Source organism: Salarias fasciatus, chromosome 15 (assembly GCF_902148845.1).
Source record: "Salarias fasciatus chromosome 15, fSalaFa1.1, whole genome shotgun sequence".
Taxonomy (NCBI): Eukaryota; Metazoa; Chordata; class Actinopteri; order Blenniiformes; family Blenniidae; genus Salarias; species Salarias fasciatus.
In genome coordinates, this window is record NC_043759.1 from 936,534 (window position 1) to 951,211 (window position 14,678).

Consider the following 14,678-nt stretch of genomic DNA (forward strand, 5'->3'; position numbering starts at 1 on the left):
TCTAAAATGTGCATCCCTATTCTTTATTAAGCAAAACAAAATGCATCTGTAATTTTGATACTGCTGCATTATTTTTAATGCTCTGAGAATGTAGGTATCAGATTGGATCGGTATCTTCAAACCACATCATTCAAAAAATCAGATCGAATCGGAAGTCAACAATTGTGTATCGGGACATCCCTGATACACACACACACACGGTAAACACTGCTCATGCTCCTGTGGTAAAGTTCCAGCTGTTGGTTCACGTGTGTGTGCTGTAACTATAACTGCAGCAATGTCCCGTCGCCCCCCATCACCACCACCATCAGTCAGTCAGTAAGTTTATATTCACATTCAGGAGTTTCTCCTTTCTCACTGCTTCAAAATCCTAGCCTCATAAACCAGCCCCGCCCACTCCTCATCCTCATCTGGATTTGGAGTTAAGCTCAGTCTGGACAGGAGCCCATTGAAACTTCTTGCAGGGGGCGTCGGTTACTCCTTTGACTGACAGGCACTTCAGCTAATCAACGCTTCAAAACAAATACGTCATCCAAATGCATTAGCTTCTCTAAGGGTTAGCATTAGCTCATTAGCGCTAGTTTCCCAGACACGCGAAAACGTCTTTTCCTGTAAGAAACTCACCAGGCGCAGACTCTTGCTCTTGCTTGACTGTTGTAATTCTTGGTGTTTTGGCCATAACTTTACTGATTGCAGCTTTCAGACGATGGTTAAAGTTAAAGTCCGTCATCTCCGCTACGCGCAGCGATGGCGTCACTTCCGGTTTAGCCACCGGAATTCGCCAAAAAAAATTTGAAAACAAAACGCGGCAACGCTGACTGGCTCGGCTGTTTCAAGACTGCGTGAAATCCCCTTCTTTGAGCTCCGACCCAGACTGAGCTCAACTCCAAAATCCAAACACCGATGAGGAGTGGGCGGGGCTGGCTTACAAGGCAATCAAAATCCCTCATCACACACTGAACCGTATAATTGACCATTTCCTGCCCAAACACAGTCGGTACACACTGGAATGGATGAAATGAAATAAAATCAGTTTTCTTACTTTGTGTCTGAAGGTCCAGGTTCTCCACTGAAGGTTATTAGCAAACCTCTGGACCGGTCACTCTTCAGAGACAACCTGAGAGTGAAACAAGAGGATTCAGAAACAGCTGGAACGGTTCAGTCACTTCACTGTAAACTCAGTGGCTGTAAAGAGATGAACCGTGACAGGGGTCAAAGGTCACACCCTCACAGCCCAGTCAGGAGTTTCAGATGTTCTGTTGGCTCGTTGCCAGATCAGGGAGGTTCTGACAGTTTACACACATTCATTCAACATGAGAGACGGACATGTCCAACCTTTTTTTTTCTAGTTTTTATTGCAGAAATGAACAAACAATACAGACAGAGACAGAGACATGTAGCACGACAAGTTACATAACAAAAAACAGAGGGGAATTAAAATAATAATAAAAAAAAAAAAGAAACAAAAGCGAGAGGGGTCCAGCTGCAGACCTCCACTCTCAGGACCCTTCCCTGCAGACAGCTCACCTCCGCTCTCAGGACCGGAAGTTGATACGAAGCCTTTCAAAATAAAAGCGAGAATATCGGAATCGTGTATTCGTACTTCCCCATGAAAATACGGTTTATTTCTTGTGGTTTTATTTTTATGTTTGTAATGTAAATATGATTTAAAAGCAAGTAAACTAACAGTCTGGTTGCAGACCTCCACTCTCAGGACCCTTCTCCGCAGACAGCTCACCTCCACTCTCAGGACCGGAAGTTAATAGAAATATGAAACGGCATGACTATGATCATGAGTACTGTCATGATCCCCTTAAAACAGTATTGTTCTTTGCTGCATTAGTTTACTGCAGATAGTATTTTGATGTAATTGACTATACGGACAGCTGTTAGACTGCACTACATACTTTTTGAAACAATACATCTGTGTAAATGAAAAAAAAAACTCTTCTACACTGAAACCTATTTGAGTTGTCTTTGCTTCAATAGCATTATTGTAAATGTACAGCTTCCTGCAGTGTTGCAGCTTTTAACATTGTTTTAATTCCACTAATTTCATATAGACATATGTTTATACGTATATATATTTTGTATAGTGTTTACAATTCTTATACTTCATAATTCATCTAATAAGTCCTCCATATTGTTTGTGCTGTTCTTACCTTGTGTTGTTGGACCACATGGATTTGCCACTAGAGGATGTGAGGACTGATTAAGTTGTGTGTTCAATTCACTGGATTACTGAATATCTAGTTACATGATCTAGATTGCCTATAATCCCTGTTCAGGAGAAAACAGACACAAAACAAACTTCCAAGTTGTTTTATTTTTCTTTGCGCTCGCAGTTTGCTATGCACCCTCCTTTGTCCATGATCTCTTCACAAAAGACACACATATCTCCAATGTTGTATAACAAAAACTTAAAAAGCTCCAGAATCACTTCTCTTTCCTCTTCACCAAAATCCAGGGTGGCGTGAAAGAGGTTTTCCAGCTGCTGCACAGCCTCCTCAGTAGGGATGGGTACCTTTCACATCTGAATCGATACGATACCGATACTCGGTACCTGCGAATCGATACCGGTATTTTTCGGTACCTGTTTTCGATACTTTTTTTTTTGGGGGGGGGGGGGGTATGCATTTGGTAATTAAAGTTATTTTGTATATTTAAAAAAATTGTCAAAACTTCAGAATTTTAAACATTTATGCTTCAATAGCATCAACTTAAATAACTCCAACATAGAACTTGAGAAAAATGTGTTTGGGGATAAAGTAAATAATTTAAATAAATAACAATAATAAATAACATAATAAGAATAGACTCAAAATAAATAGCTGTAAGAAATGTTTCACATTTGCACCTGCTACCCATACAGTAACAAACAACTTTCAAAATAAATAACTGTATAAAATGTTTCACATTAGCAGCACCAGGCACCTCTGCAGTAAACAAATACTGAAAAGTATACTGGAGGATCAGAATTGTCTGGTTCCAACTCGTGATCGGGCAGTCATAATGCCAATCAAAAGCCACGTGGGACCGCTTTTGCGTGATGACATATCATGTCGAGTCGCCGCCTCATGCGCGCTCTTGTTTCGAGCCGCGCATGCGCAGAGCATTGTTTAGGAAGTGACATGCAGCGGGAGCGACCATCGCAGAAGCAGAAGCCGCAGAAGCGGCTCGTTCCTCCCGCGAACAACTCCGAACAGGGGCGGGGTGGCCATCGGGAGGTTTCCCGAACGGCCGGTGTGTTCCAGGCCAGTGGGGTCTATTCCGGCCGGCAGCCACGAGCGGTCGCCCGCCTCCCCCCCCCCCCGCTCTCACGGCCCGTGTGTGTGTCCGCTCTCCCGGTACATTATATATTCGCTCCCGGTCTGCGAGTCAAAATACTCCGAAGATTTTGGACCCACGTAACCGCGTCACCGTGTCCTCCGCTCTTGCCGATGCATAATGTCAAGGTGCGTTCAGGGTCAAAAAAAAAAAAGAAAAGGTGCGTTCAGGTACCGAAATGTGGTACCGACGGATTTCACGTGAATCGATACTCGGTACTTAAGCGGGAATTCGGTCGGTACCAAAAAATTACCGAAATTCGGTACCCATCCCTACTCCTCAGTGCATGATGTGTCGTCCATGCTCAGACCGTCAGGCAGCTCCACCCTGCTGCTGACAGCTGTGGGTTCATCTCCACCCATCCTGCTGCTTTCCTGCAGTGCTCCACAGCTCGGGCCACCACACTGGTCTAAAGAAAATTAAAAGCGTCAAGTTTTTGTGAAGACATGAAAGCTCAACTCACAAAATGTAACAACATGGAAGTGGAGGTCAGGCCCACCTCTTCTTCAGTTGTCTGCATCCCCTGCACAACTGGAGCAGCTGTTTGACGACAACTTTTCTTCCTCTCTTCAGCCTTAAAAGGCTGTACTGCATTAAATAAAAGCATAGCTCACAAAATCAGTTAATGAATCATGTCCAGGGATGGGAAACCTGACATAACATTGACTAAAAACAACAAATAAATACTGAGACAAAAGGAATGCAGACTGACCTCTGTCATGTCATCCAATTTTCCCTTCAGGCGAAAAACTGGTGGCACCTCACCTGCCAGAAGAGATTTCAACTTGAATGTTAAATGAGCAAGCATCTTGCCATGGCTATAACAGTAGGTAAAACAATTAAAATTACACATGCTGCCCTGAAATTAGTCAATTGTGGCAATAAGTAAGAGAATGGGAAGACAACAGGACAGATGACGACATTTCAATGTGCAAATCATCAATCATATCAGTTCAATCAAATTATGACATCCTACCTTCCAAGATCAAAGTGTTCCATGAGCATGACACGCCGCCATTTTCACAGAGTTCGCTTGTTTGCCTACAAAAACTTCAGACATATTATTCCATATAAATCAAACAATCAATTAGGTTACTTTTCTGAATAAGCAGGTGAACAGTGTGTACAAACACACTGACAAATATAGTATGCTTACCTTTAAATGAAATGCCACCTTTTTTATGTGATTCTATGTGGTTCTGCAACTTGAACACTTTCAGGTTTGAACTTTAGGCACAGTGGAGGTGAAACTGCTTGCAGCAGGTCCTGCAGCGTTCGGTTTCTGAGTCCACTCTGATAACTGAAATATGCATCTGTAAGAGAAATGATGTCGTGATCAGTAAAACAAAATTTAATAAAAATATATGGTGACTCAGTTTTCTTGGCTTTCTAGCAGGAAGACTGCATGATTAAGTGAGCACGACCACGAACACAAGACAACTTCGACATGTTATTAATATGCCCCGGACAGAATCATTTCTATCCAAATGCTATTTGCAAACGGCAGTGAAAGCCTTCTGATGTAAAGATAATCACATAGACAAATATAAATAATACACACAGTGCTTTTGTGCTTTCAGAGGCTAATAAAATTACCGTGGTCAGCGCTAGCCACTGTTAGCCTAACTACCATTACGCTACAAATCACGGTAAAGTGGAAACTCTATGAGTTCACGGGGCAATGTACAGTGTGCAACGTCACGTTCTACTGAATAAAGGCAATTTTTGTTTTTGTATAACGAAAAGGTGTCGCTTGATATTTCATCTCATCTCGAGTGGCGGGGGGCGGCCGGCGGCGAGCGTTTCCAGCGAAAGAGTCGCGCGCCCGTCGTTTTTCACACCGTCAGCGAGTAGCGTGGCGAGGGCGGCCAAATTCAGCGAACTCAGCTGAGGCCGCTCCACTCTCGCCGCTGAGAGAAGACACTGAAGTGATCAGCGCACGGCTAGAAACCAGTCAGATGCTTTGTCCAAAGTGTGAAACACTTAAGGCCCGCCCAGCTCGCTCTGATTGGCTAAAACTCCTGAACATTGAGCATCACTGGTAGTTAGAATGGTCACTTAATGACGGCTTACAGAGAAGGAAAAAAAAAAAAAAACCTAAAATATCTCCACGCCGGATTTCCGGCACTGTGCCGGAGGTCTTCAAGCCCTGCTAATGCACAGACGGAGCAGCGTCTTCACTTCCGTGTGAGAGAGAAAAACGGGATAGAAGGTATGAAAACTGTACAATGTCGCAGTCAAACTGAGAAATGAAGAAGTTGTTGATACCATGCTCCGAAAATTCCGTTTCAGAGAGAAGAAAAACCGTCGTTGAAGCACTTTCTGGCCACGTTTCTCCTGAAAAAACCATTGGTAAGCTAGCCGCCATGTGTTTCAATGTGTGTGTATGTGGAGATGTCACGAGGCGACCATGCTGTTTCAATTAAGGCTGTTTTGTACATCTTAAGTTGTTTTTGTTTCATGTTTTGCACTTAAAAGCATTTCTATTAATGGATTGATGGTGAAATTTGACTGGAATGAGCACATTATGAGAGTTTTGCTGTGTGAAACGCCTCATCTTTTGCACATGTGATGGGAAGTTAAAATGTGTTCAGGAGTACAAGAAGTCATTTTAAGTTCATTTAAGTTGCATAGAAGCAGCAAAGCTGTAAGGTTATGAGAACTGATGTATTTCAGTGAAAATCTCTTCTCTGATGTTAAAAAAATGAGAAAATGAGAGAAACACGAGGAAGCACATGTTATGCCTTCATGTAAGAATTAATTGAATGAAATCTTTAAAACATTATTCCTTTTGATTTGAATTGATTAAAATACATTTTGACATGATAAACCCTTTATTGTTAAGATTAATTATGGTTTTCAGCAGTAACCCATAGTATTTTGATTCCTGTTTCATAAAGATTATCAGTGTTGTACAACCACCTTGAACTGAACATTGAGGTGATCATTTGAAGAGGTTCTATGCATTGAATTGGATTGTAAACCTGTTTTCTAAATACAGGTCAGGTTCTGTTGTGATGCTTGGAAAGAGTGAAGCTTCAGCTTTAGTGTCTGACGAAGCTGATGAGCGATCCAACTGATGGCGAGCTCCCAGTCCACCTTCGGTGCTTCAAGCAGAACTTTTAATTCCGCCACACCATTGAACGGATGAAGTGGTAGGATTTGTGTCAGTCCAACTGACCGGCACCAACGAAAGCCTTCCTGCGATATCCTCGAGTCTTGACTTTTGACTTTGACTTTTGGATCCAAACCACCGAGGAACACTCCCATTTGGACATTTATTTTATTTTATTTCTTAGTTTATGGGCCCAAGGTTGTAATGTTATTGTGTTTTGTATTGTTAAGATCTTTGTGGAACTAAAGAGTTTCAGATCATTCTGCCTCTGTGTCCAGTGGTTATTGTTTCACTCCTACGGCTCCTACGAATCCAGTATGTGACGTGTACAGACCCTGAAGTGGGTTACATTTTAAAAAAAAAACAAAAAAAAACAACTTTTTTTTTATATTTTATGTCGGTAGTTTGTATTAGTTTGTGCTTCTCTTTTCAAGTGGTGTAAAGAAATTAAAAAAATTTTTGGACATTCATATTTTTGAATTTTATTTAAAAGGAATTGGTTTAGATTACAGTACTACTGGTTAAAAAGGAGATCAGATTAAAAAAAATTTAAAATACAGGTTTGTGGTGAATAATTAAAAAATTGCAATGGCTGCATTTTTATTCAAGTATCCTATACGTTCAATAGACGTCTACAAGACGAGTGGTTTCTGTAAGGGGTTTAAATTTGGTACAAAAGTAAACGTCCAGCAAACGTCTAAATTTATACGTCTAAATAGACGTTCATTAACGGTTATTTAAACATCTAAGATCAGAAGAGGCGTATAAAATTGGTATATAAATGAACGTCTAATAAACATCTAAGTTTAGACGTATATTAGTGGTTATTTAAACATCTAAGATCAGAAGAGGCGTATAAATTTGGTATATAAATGAACGTCTAATAAACATCTAAGTTTAGACGTCTACAAATAGACATATATTAGTGGTTATTTAAACGTCTAAGATGAGACGAGGCGAACAGACTTAGACGGCTAAAAGACGGCTAATAGACAGCTAAAAGACGGCTAATGCTTAGACGTCTGAAAGACATCCAGCTGAGACTGCTAAAAAACTTTCATTTTTAGACCACTGGTGGACCAATTTTAGACTAGACGTTGAAGAAACATTCAGACATCATTTAGACGTCATTTAAACCGAAAAATGCTCAGTGGGTATAGAGAGAGGTGCAGTAGGCTTTAAACAGGGCCACCTTAACATTGTTGGTGCACATATGAAACTTTCGTGCCAACATGTTAGCCTGTGCGTACAGTTTGCAGTACTGCCTCTGGATGTCATTGTCATCACTCAGGTCATCACTGAGAATGTGACCGAGATATTTGACCTTGTCAACCACCTCTAGGTCGCCTCCAGCCAGATGAAAAACAGGAAACAGCCTTTAGGTGCCCTTTGGCTCTCACTATCATCACCACTCTATTTTTAGAGTTAAATTTGATGTCATATTGCTCTCCATACTCAGAGCAGACTCTCAATAACTGCTGCTGACCAGCAGAGTAAGGAGACATAATGACCAAGTCATCTGCATACAGTAGGTGGTTCAGTAGTCTCTCTCCCACCATGCAGCCTGTCTTTCACTGACTAAGTCTCTCAGATAGCTCATTCATATATAGATTGAAGAGCAGAAAGGACAGAATCCCACCTTGCCTCACTCCATTTGTCACATGGAACTGTTCAGAGGTGACAGATCCCACCTAACTTGCATAGTTTGGTGAGTATACCGAAAATGCAGAGCTCCGATTAGATAGGTAGGAGCCCCCCTTTGTTGTCATCAGACAGTTTGCCGTGATTGATGCGATCGAAAGCTTTAGAGGCATCCAAAAAGCACAGAAACATAGCGGAGTTCTGCCCTCTGTACCTGCTCACCACTTCCTTTAATGTGTAGATGCACATATCAGTCCCATGTTTACTTTTAAACCCAAACTGCTCATCAGAAGTACCAATATATTGCTGGAATTGCTCTAGAATGATTATTTCTAATACCTTTGAGATCACACTGGCTAGAGCTATGGGCCTGTAGTTATCAATGCTGAGATCTTGCCAGTTTTATCCTTAATTACAGGTACAAGTAGAACAGACAACATAGTAGAACTCGGCAATGTCCCATGCATTAGCATAGCAGTGAAACAGCAGTATCCCCAGTCTGTGGCTCGCATATTTCAAATGCTCTGCAGTGATCTTATCCAGGCCACAGGATTTACCTAAGGCCAGTTTCTTAATTGCAGCAACAACATGTTCAACAGTAACAGACACATTTTCACAGGACACATCAACAATATCAAAATCTGCGCTCTTCACACAATTGAATAGTTCACTGTAATGTATTTTCCAGAGTTCAACAATATTATCCGGTCCAGCAACCCCTTCAATAGTAGAAGGCAGAGGGATTTTAGAAACATTCATATTGTGTACTTCTTTCCAAAACTCAGTAACGTCCTTATGTAGTAGTTTTTGGGCTAAAGAATTAGCACTGAGGGTTTCCTCATTCCGCTTTATGAATCGAACAACATTTTTTAATTTTCGACCAGCTTGCTTCTTTTTCTCACACTCAGGACCCCTCCTGGGCCTACCAGCAGAGACCCATTGACAAAAGGCCTCCCTGGCTTCCTGGTCAACTTTACTCACATGGCCACTCCATCCTGGTCTAACCTGGTGATCCTGATTTGGTTTGAGGAGGAGTGAGATGGAGGCTGTGTTCATGTTTGGAGGAAATCTAGAGTTCTGTTGTATTTCAGATAACATGTTCTGGAAAAATGGGGCCAAGATGGACCAGAAGTGTTTGTAGAACTCAGCAGGGAAACCATCAGGTCCAGGAGCTTTATTGTTGGGCATTTTATTGAGGGCAGAGTGTATTTCTTTATTTGTTAGGGGGGAGTCTAGTGTATTTTTTTGTTGATTAAAAAGCTGATTTTCTTATTCAATATTTGGTTAATTTCTTTTTTATACTGTCTTAATTTCTTCTCATTTTCTTTTGCTGGGTTAGTTGCATTGGTGATTTCAAGTTGTTTGATTTTTTCTTCTAACTCAGATTCTTGTTGTCTTTCTTTCTTTTTTTTAAAGGCAGAGTATGATATGATGATTCCTCTTAGGGCAGCTTTACCTGTTTCCCATAAAAGTGTGGGTGATGTCTTTGAGGAATCATTTATTTCAGGAAGGATGCCCACTCTTTTTCGATGAGGTTGTTAAATTCATGGTCTTTCAGGAGTGATGGGGTGAAGCGCCATCTGGGGGCTGGTTTGTGTGGTCTTGGGTGATTCCATTTGAATGATACTGGGGCACGGTCAGTGATGATAATGGAGTGGATACAGTGTTCAGAAATGTTTGGAATCATTGAATTACTGGTGAGGAACAAGTCAATATGTGAGTATGAATGATGTACTGGTGAGAAAAATGAGAATTCTTTTGCTGTTGGATGTTTAAGGCGCCAGCTGTCACCAAGACCAAAATCTCTCATGAACTGGATTATTGTTTCTGTAGATTGCCAGGTGCGTTTATTTCCGGATGTATTGGATCTGTCTATTGATGGATCTAAAACTGTGTTGAAGTTGTCGCCAATTAATATTTGAGAGTCAGAAAAAGCTGCACAAGGATGAAAAGAAGTTATTAAAAAAAAGATGGGTCGTCAGTGTTTGGGCCGTATAGATTACCTATTGTGAGGGAGCTATTGTTGATTGATATGTTAATGATTACGAATCTTCCTTCTGGGTCAGTGATGGTGGAGTTATGGATGAATGATATAGATTTGCTAATTAAAATACAAACTCCTCTTTGTTTTTTATTGTAGTGAGATGAAAATGAATGGGTGAATTGGGATGATAGTAGTTTCGTGTTGTCTCGTTCTGAGAGGTGTGTTTCTTGTAACAAACATATCTGCCTGGAGCGAGGTGAGGTGACTTATCTGGACATGACCAACCTGGAGAGGAAGGTTCACACACACACACACACACACACACACACACACACTTTTGTCTTTCTATCCTCGCGGGGACCTTCCATTGACTCCCCACGACCATACGAAAACCCGCACGCACACACACACACACGACAGCAACATCAGAAGAGTCCGTTTCCTCTGTGGCGGCAGGAAGACACACTGAGAGACACTGAAGAGGACAGCTGACGGCTCTTACCTGTCCACACCTGATCTGCCCTCCTCTTCATCCACACCAGACATCTTCAATCTCTGAGGCACGCACACACACACACACACACACACACACACACACACACACACACAGAAATTAGAATAAATTATCGATTTTCATTTCAAATCCAGTGATTTAGTTCTGACCCCTTAAACATTGGACGTCGTATGGACGTCCAGATCATGTCCATATTGCGTCCGTCCGTCCAAGACCAATTATAGACCTATTTTGGACGTCCAAAATAGGTGAGGTATTTGGACATCTTATTATTACCCAATTTCGAGATGAAGTTGAAGATCTGGACGTCTAAATTAGGACCCAATGTCGACGTCTACATGCGGTTGAACATTTGAAAGTCGAGGAAACTTTATGTTCCTTGATTAAAAATGTTTACCATCTGAACGAGATGATGAATAACGTATTATGTATGAAATGGGTTTTGATGTATTTTATTTTTGTTTTATTTTGAAGGGCAACCGACAGGAAGTTCTGTGTCTGTGTTCACTTATTGGCTGCTATTCACCTTATTCAGGCCCGCCCACTTCTCTAGGGGCGGGACTTCCGCTTTGTGTTTGCACTTCCGGTTAGCGACAACTGCGGTGTAAACAGACGAGAAGATGGAGTGGGGAGAAACTAAAATCTCTCTTAAAATCTCCAATGAAACAAGTCTGCCTCATCCGAGGCTTTTAACAGAGAGGGAGGAGGACATGCGGAAGTGGTCTCCAGTCCTGTATGGTGATATTTTTAATGACTTTGTGCATCGCTGGGTGTGGATGGTTCAGCCTGGAGGAACTACAAGAGCAGGAGAGCTTACAAATATCTTCACAGTGGGAAAGTCGGCTGTTTTTTTTTTTTTTTTTAATCATCAACAGGGCTATAGGTTTTTAAAGCCAGTGTTAGCCCCAGTCAGGCCAGGACCTCTTCATATTTAGCAGGATGTTGGTGACAGCTGACAGCGACAGAGAGCCTTGGAGACCATGATGCTGCTTTTATCGCAGGGTTGGAACGGTCCTGAAAAACTACTGAAGTAAAATCTGGCTCAAAATTCAGAATGAGGTAAGAGCTGAGTACCTTCTTTGTTTTTATTTTTATGAATGAAGTCCTCTGTCGTGCACTGTCGCTGTTCGATAGCTTAGCATGTTAGCCTGTGGTGGCTACGAGCTACTGTTAACCTACAACCCTGAGTTTTAAACACAACAGAGACATATATGTTTGTTTTATCTCTCAGAAGACATAGTTAGATTTGTTGAGGAAGGAGGAGCGCCCTAATCCAGCAGCAGAGGTCCTCTTCTTCAGACGGAGGTGGGTGCAAAGTTTGCTGGCCCGCAGCATTCAGACCTGGGTTTCCCCTGCTCTAAACAATTTTGAGAAAGCGAAAGCTTCATCTTCTTAAAGTTGTTGTGGCGTTCATGGACGGAGCAGATGAGGCTGGTCATGTTCAGACTTAATAAAAGTGAGCAATCTAGCAGGTGAACTCGCTGTCAACACAGCGCAGAGCCGGCAAACCGGAAGTTGCAACACATAATGGCGCCGCCCAGCAGCACTTCCTGAATAAGGTCAATAGTGTCATAGATATCATATAAAAACTAGATGCCTTAAGGCGGAGTCAACAACGTCGTTCACTGGCGGCCATCTTAGGACAGTGGACCACTCTGGGGCGCTCTGTGTAATCTAAGGGAAGGTGAGTGATTTACACTAATTAAAATACTCAACTCACTGAATTCTTCATGGATTTACAGACAGTTTGATTCATTACTAACGTTACGTTGCTATGATGCAGACTAAATTTTAATATCACAGCTTTTCTTTTTGCATGCAGTTAAATGCCTACATGTCTGACGTTTATAACAACCCAAGTCGTTTGAAAATCGATTGAAAATTGAGCAATCTATAGCTATTTCAAAGTTGACGCTCAATTGACATTAATGTGATGAGTGAGTGAGCGGCCCTGTACCAAGATGGCCGCCATGTGACGACGTTAGTCCCCATTGGGTTACAGCGCGCATGAGCCATCTAGTGTTTCTATATATATCTATGAATAGTGTATATTAGTTTGACTGAGTGAACCAGGAAGTGGAGGTGTGTCAGATGTGAACGCTTTACTGCGGAAGCCACGGAGCGGGAGACGCTGCTGTCGGGCTAATTAAGTGTTTTTTCCTTAATCGCTCGTCCAGCGGTTGTCGGGGAACCCTGATTCCTGTTTTGTGGACCGACGGTAGTCTGGATCCACCTTGGACCGGCCGGTCTCAGTCTCTTTTGAGGGCCATCAGCACCATGGCAGGCTGACACTGTGGAACACCAACAAATAATACTGTAGCGTTACGACACTGAAGCAACTACTGGGAACTACTTTTTCTTTTGAGATCACTACGCCCAGACGCCATGTTTAGTAAGTAGTTCCGTCTTAGCAATCTTTGCATGAACAACTCAATCTGGTAATTTTGCATTAATATTTCACAGCGTAGTGAATGTGTGGATTATAACGTGTCCACCAAAGTGTTTTGGGGTTGTTGGATTGTGTATTTGATGAGTTTGACGAGGGGGAACAAAAATACCGTCCACTTCCATTGTGTCCGTCCTGAAAACCTTCCCCGACTCACCTCTGAATAAACAACAGCTCGCCTCACAAAAACAGTAAGTATGCTGTTAGAAGTGACTAAGGAATTGTGCTAAATGGGCCAATTTGCCAAAATGTTGAAGTATACCTTTAAATTTGTGATTTTGTGTTGATTATAAGTTCACCAATGATGTCATTAATCACAATTAATTGTGTAGATTAATGAGTTGAAAACATTTAATCAGCTGACAGCACGACTTTGTTCACATTGACAGCTCTTATTTTTCCAGAGTGGCAGTTTTTAACATTTGAAAACCTCATTCCAGACCGACGACTGCTGGAGATTCTGCTTCACTTTGACACATGGACAACTGTCCCTGTGGACAGACAGCCGGAGACACAGAGAGACAACAGAGACAACAGTGAAGACGCACTGACAAATAGTCCTGCTGCAATAACACCCCCATAAAAATGGGACACAGCGAACTGTCCTCCTCACAGCGATGGACAGAGACGTCTTCTGTGTGTTCAGGACGTTTTGCTGAAGAGTTCCTGACACTGAAACTCCCAATCTGAGAATATCAACCCCCCTGATCAGACCCCCCCTCCAGCCACTTCTGTCTCAGAGTCCATGGAGCTTTGTCCACAGAGACAATCAGTGAATTCTGGTTCTGATGTCAAACTTCCCTCCAACACAAACTCTGAACGTCCTCAAGCCTCCAACTCCTGATTCCAGCAGGAAGTCACCATCCAGTCATTTCTACACCAGGTGTGTGTTCAAAGGTCTCAGCACAGAGCGGAGGGTCACCTGATCACACTGAGCTGAAGACTGACGCCAGCATGAGCCAATCAGAGTGGAGGAGGGCTGAAGCCCCGCCCCCTGCAGAAACTAAAGCCTGAACAGCAAGAAGTGAAGAAAGCAGCGTTGAGCTGTTGTTAAATATTGGTTTAAATGTTAGTCCAGCAGGTGGAGGAGGAGACAGCAGCTGTCAGGTCTGTGATGGAGTGAATGAAAGAGAAGAAGAGAAGTGAAGAAGTCTCTGCTCCGCTGTGGAAGCTTCTAGAGAGCTGACAGATTCTCACCTCAACTCTCTTCACTTCTTCTTCACACTCTTCTCCATGTGAGGAAGCTGGAGGACAGGAGAAGCTGCTCGGTGTCCCTCTCAGTCCGTCTCTCACCTCTGATGAGGACAAAGTCCTCGTCTCTGCTCTGACTCACCCAGAGCAGCCAATCACTGACAGAGTCTGTTTACAGCCTGTTTCAGGACCTGAGTCTCAGCCAGAAAGTCAAGCTGGAGTTTTAACATCAAGTCTGAACATTTATTTGGTGTCAGAAGTTTTCTCTGATCACAGCGGTGTTCAACCTGTGACTCTGGAGCCCAGAGGGACTTCAGAGCCTCCAGAGAAGGACAGGTTTCTTCCTGCTCCTCCACTGAAATGTTTCTGGCTCCTCCTCTTCCTGCTAAACAACAGCAGCTGAGGAGTGAGGAGGCCGCTGCCCTCCATCATGTTTCCTCCTCTGAGTGAGTCAGAGGGG

The 14,678-nt window shown here is 42.5% G+C and overlaps 1 long non-coding RNA gene across 1 annotated transcript; it reads right to left on the reverse strand.

Annotated features, from left to right (window-relative positions):
• Positions 1-3,815: 3,815 nt before the first annotated feature.
• Positions 3,816-10,623, reverse strand: LOC115402477 (uncharacterized). Its single transcript, XR_003933126.1, has 5 exons — positions 10,570-10,623; positions 4,484-4,640; positions 4,304-4,368; positions 4,040-4,092; positions 3,816-3,915 (listed from the first exon to the last, which is right to left on the reverse strand). It is a non-coding gene; the product is annotated as an uncharacterized LOC115402477 (long non-coding RNA).
• Positions 10,624-14,678: the final 4,055 nt, after the last annotated feature.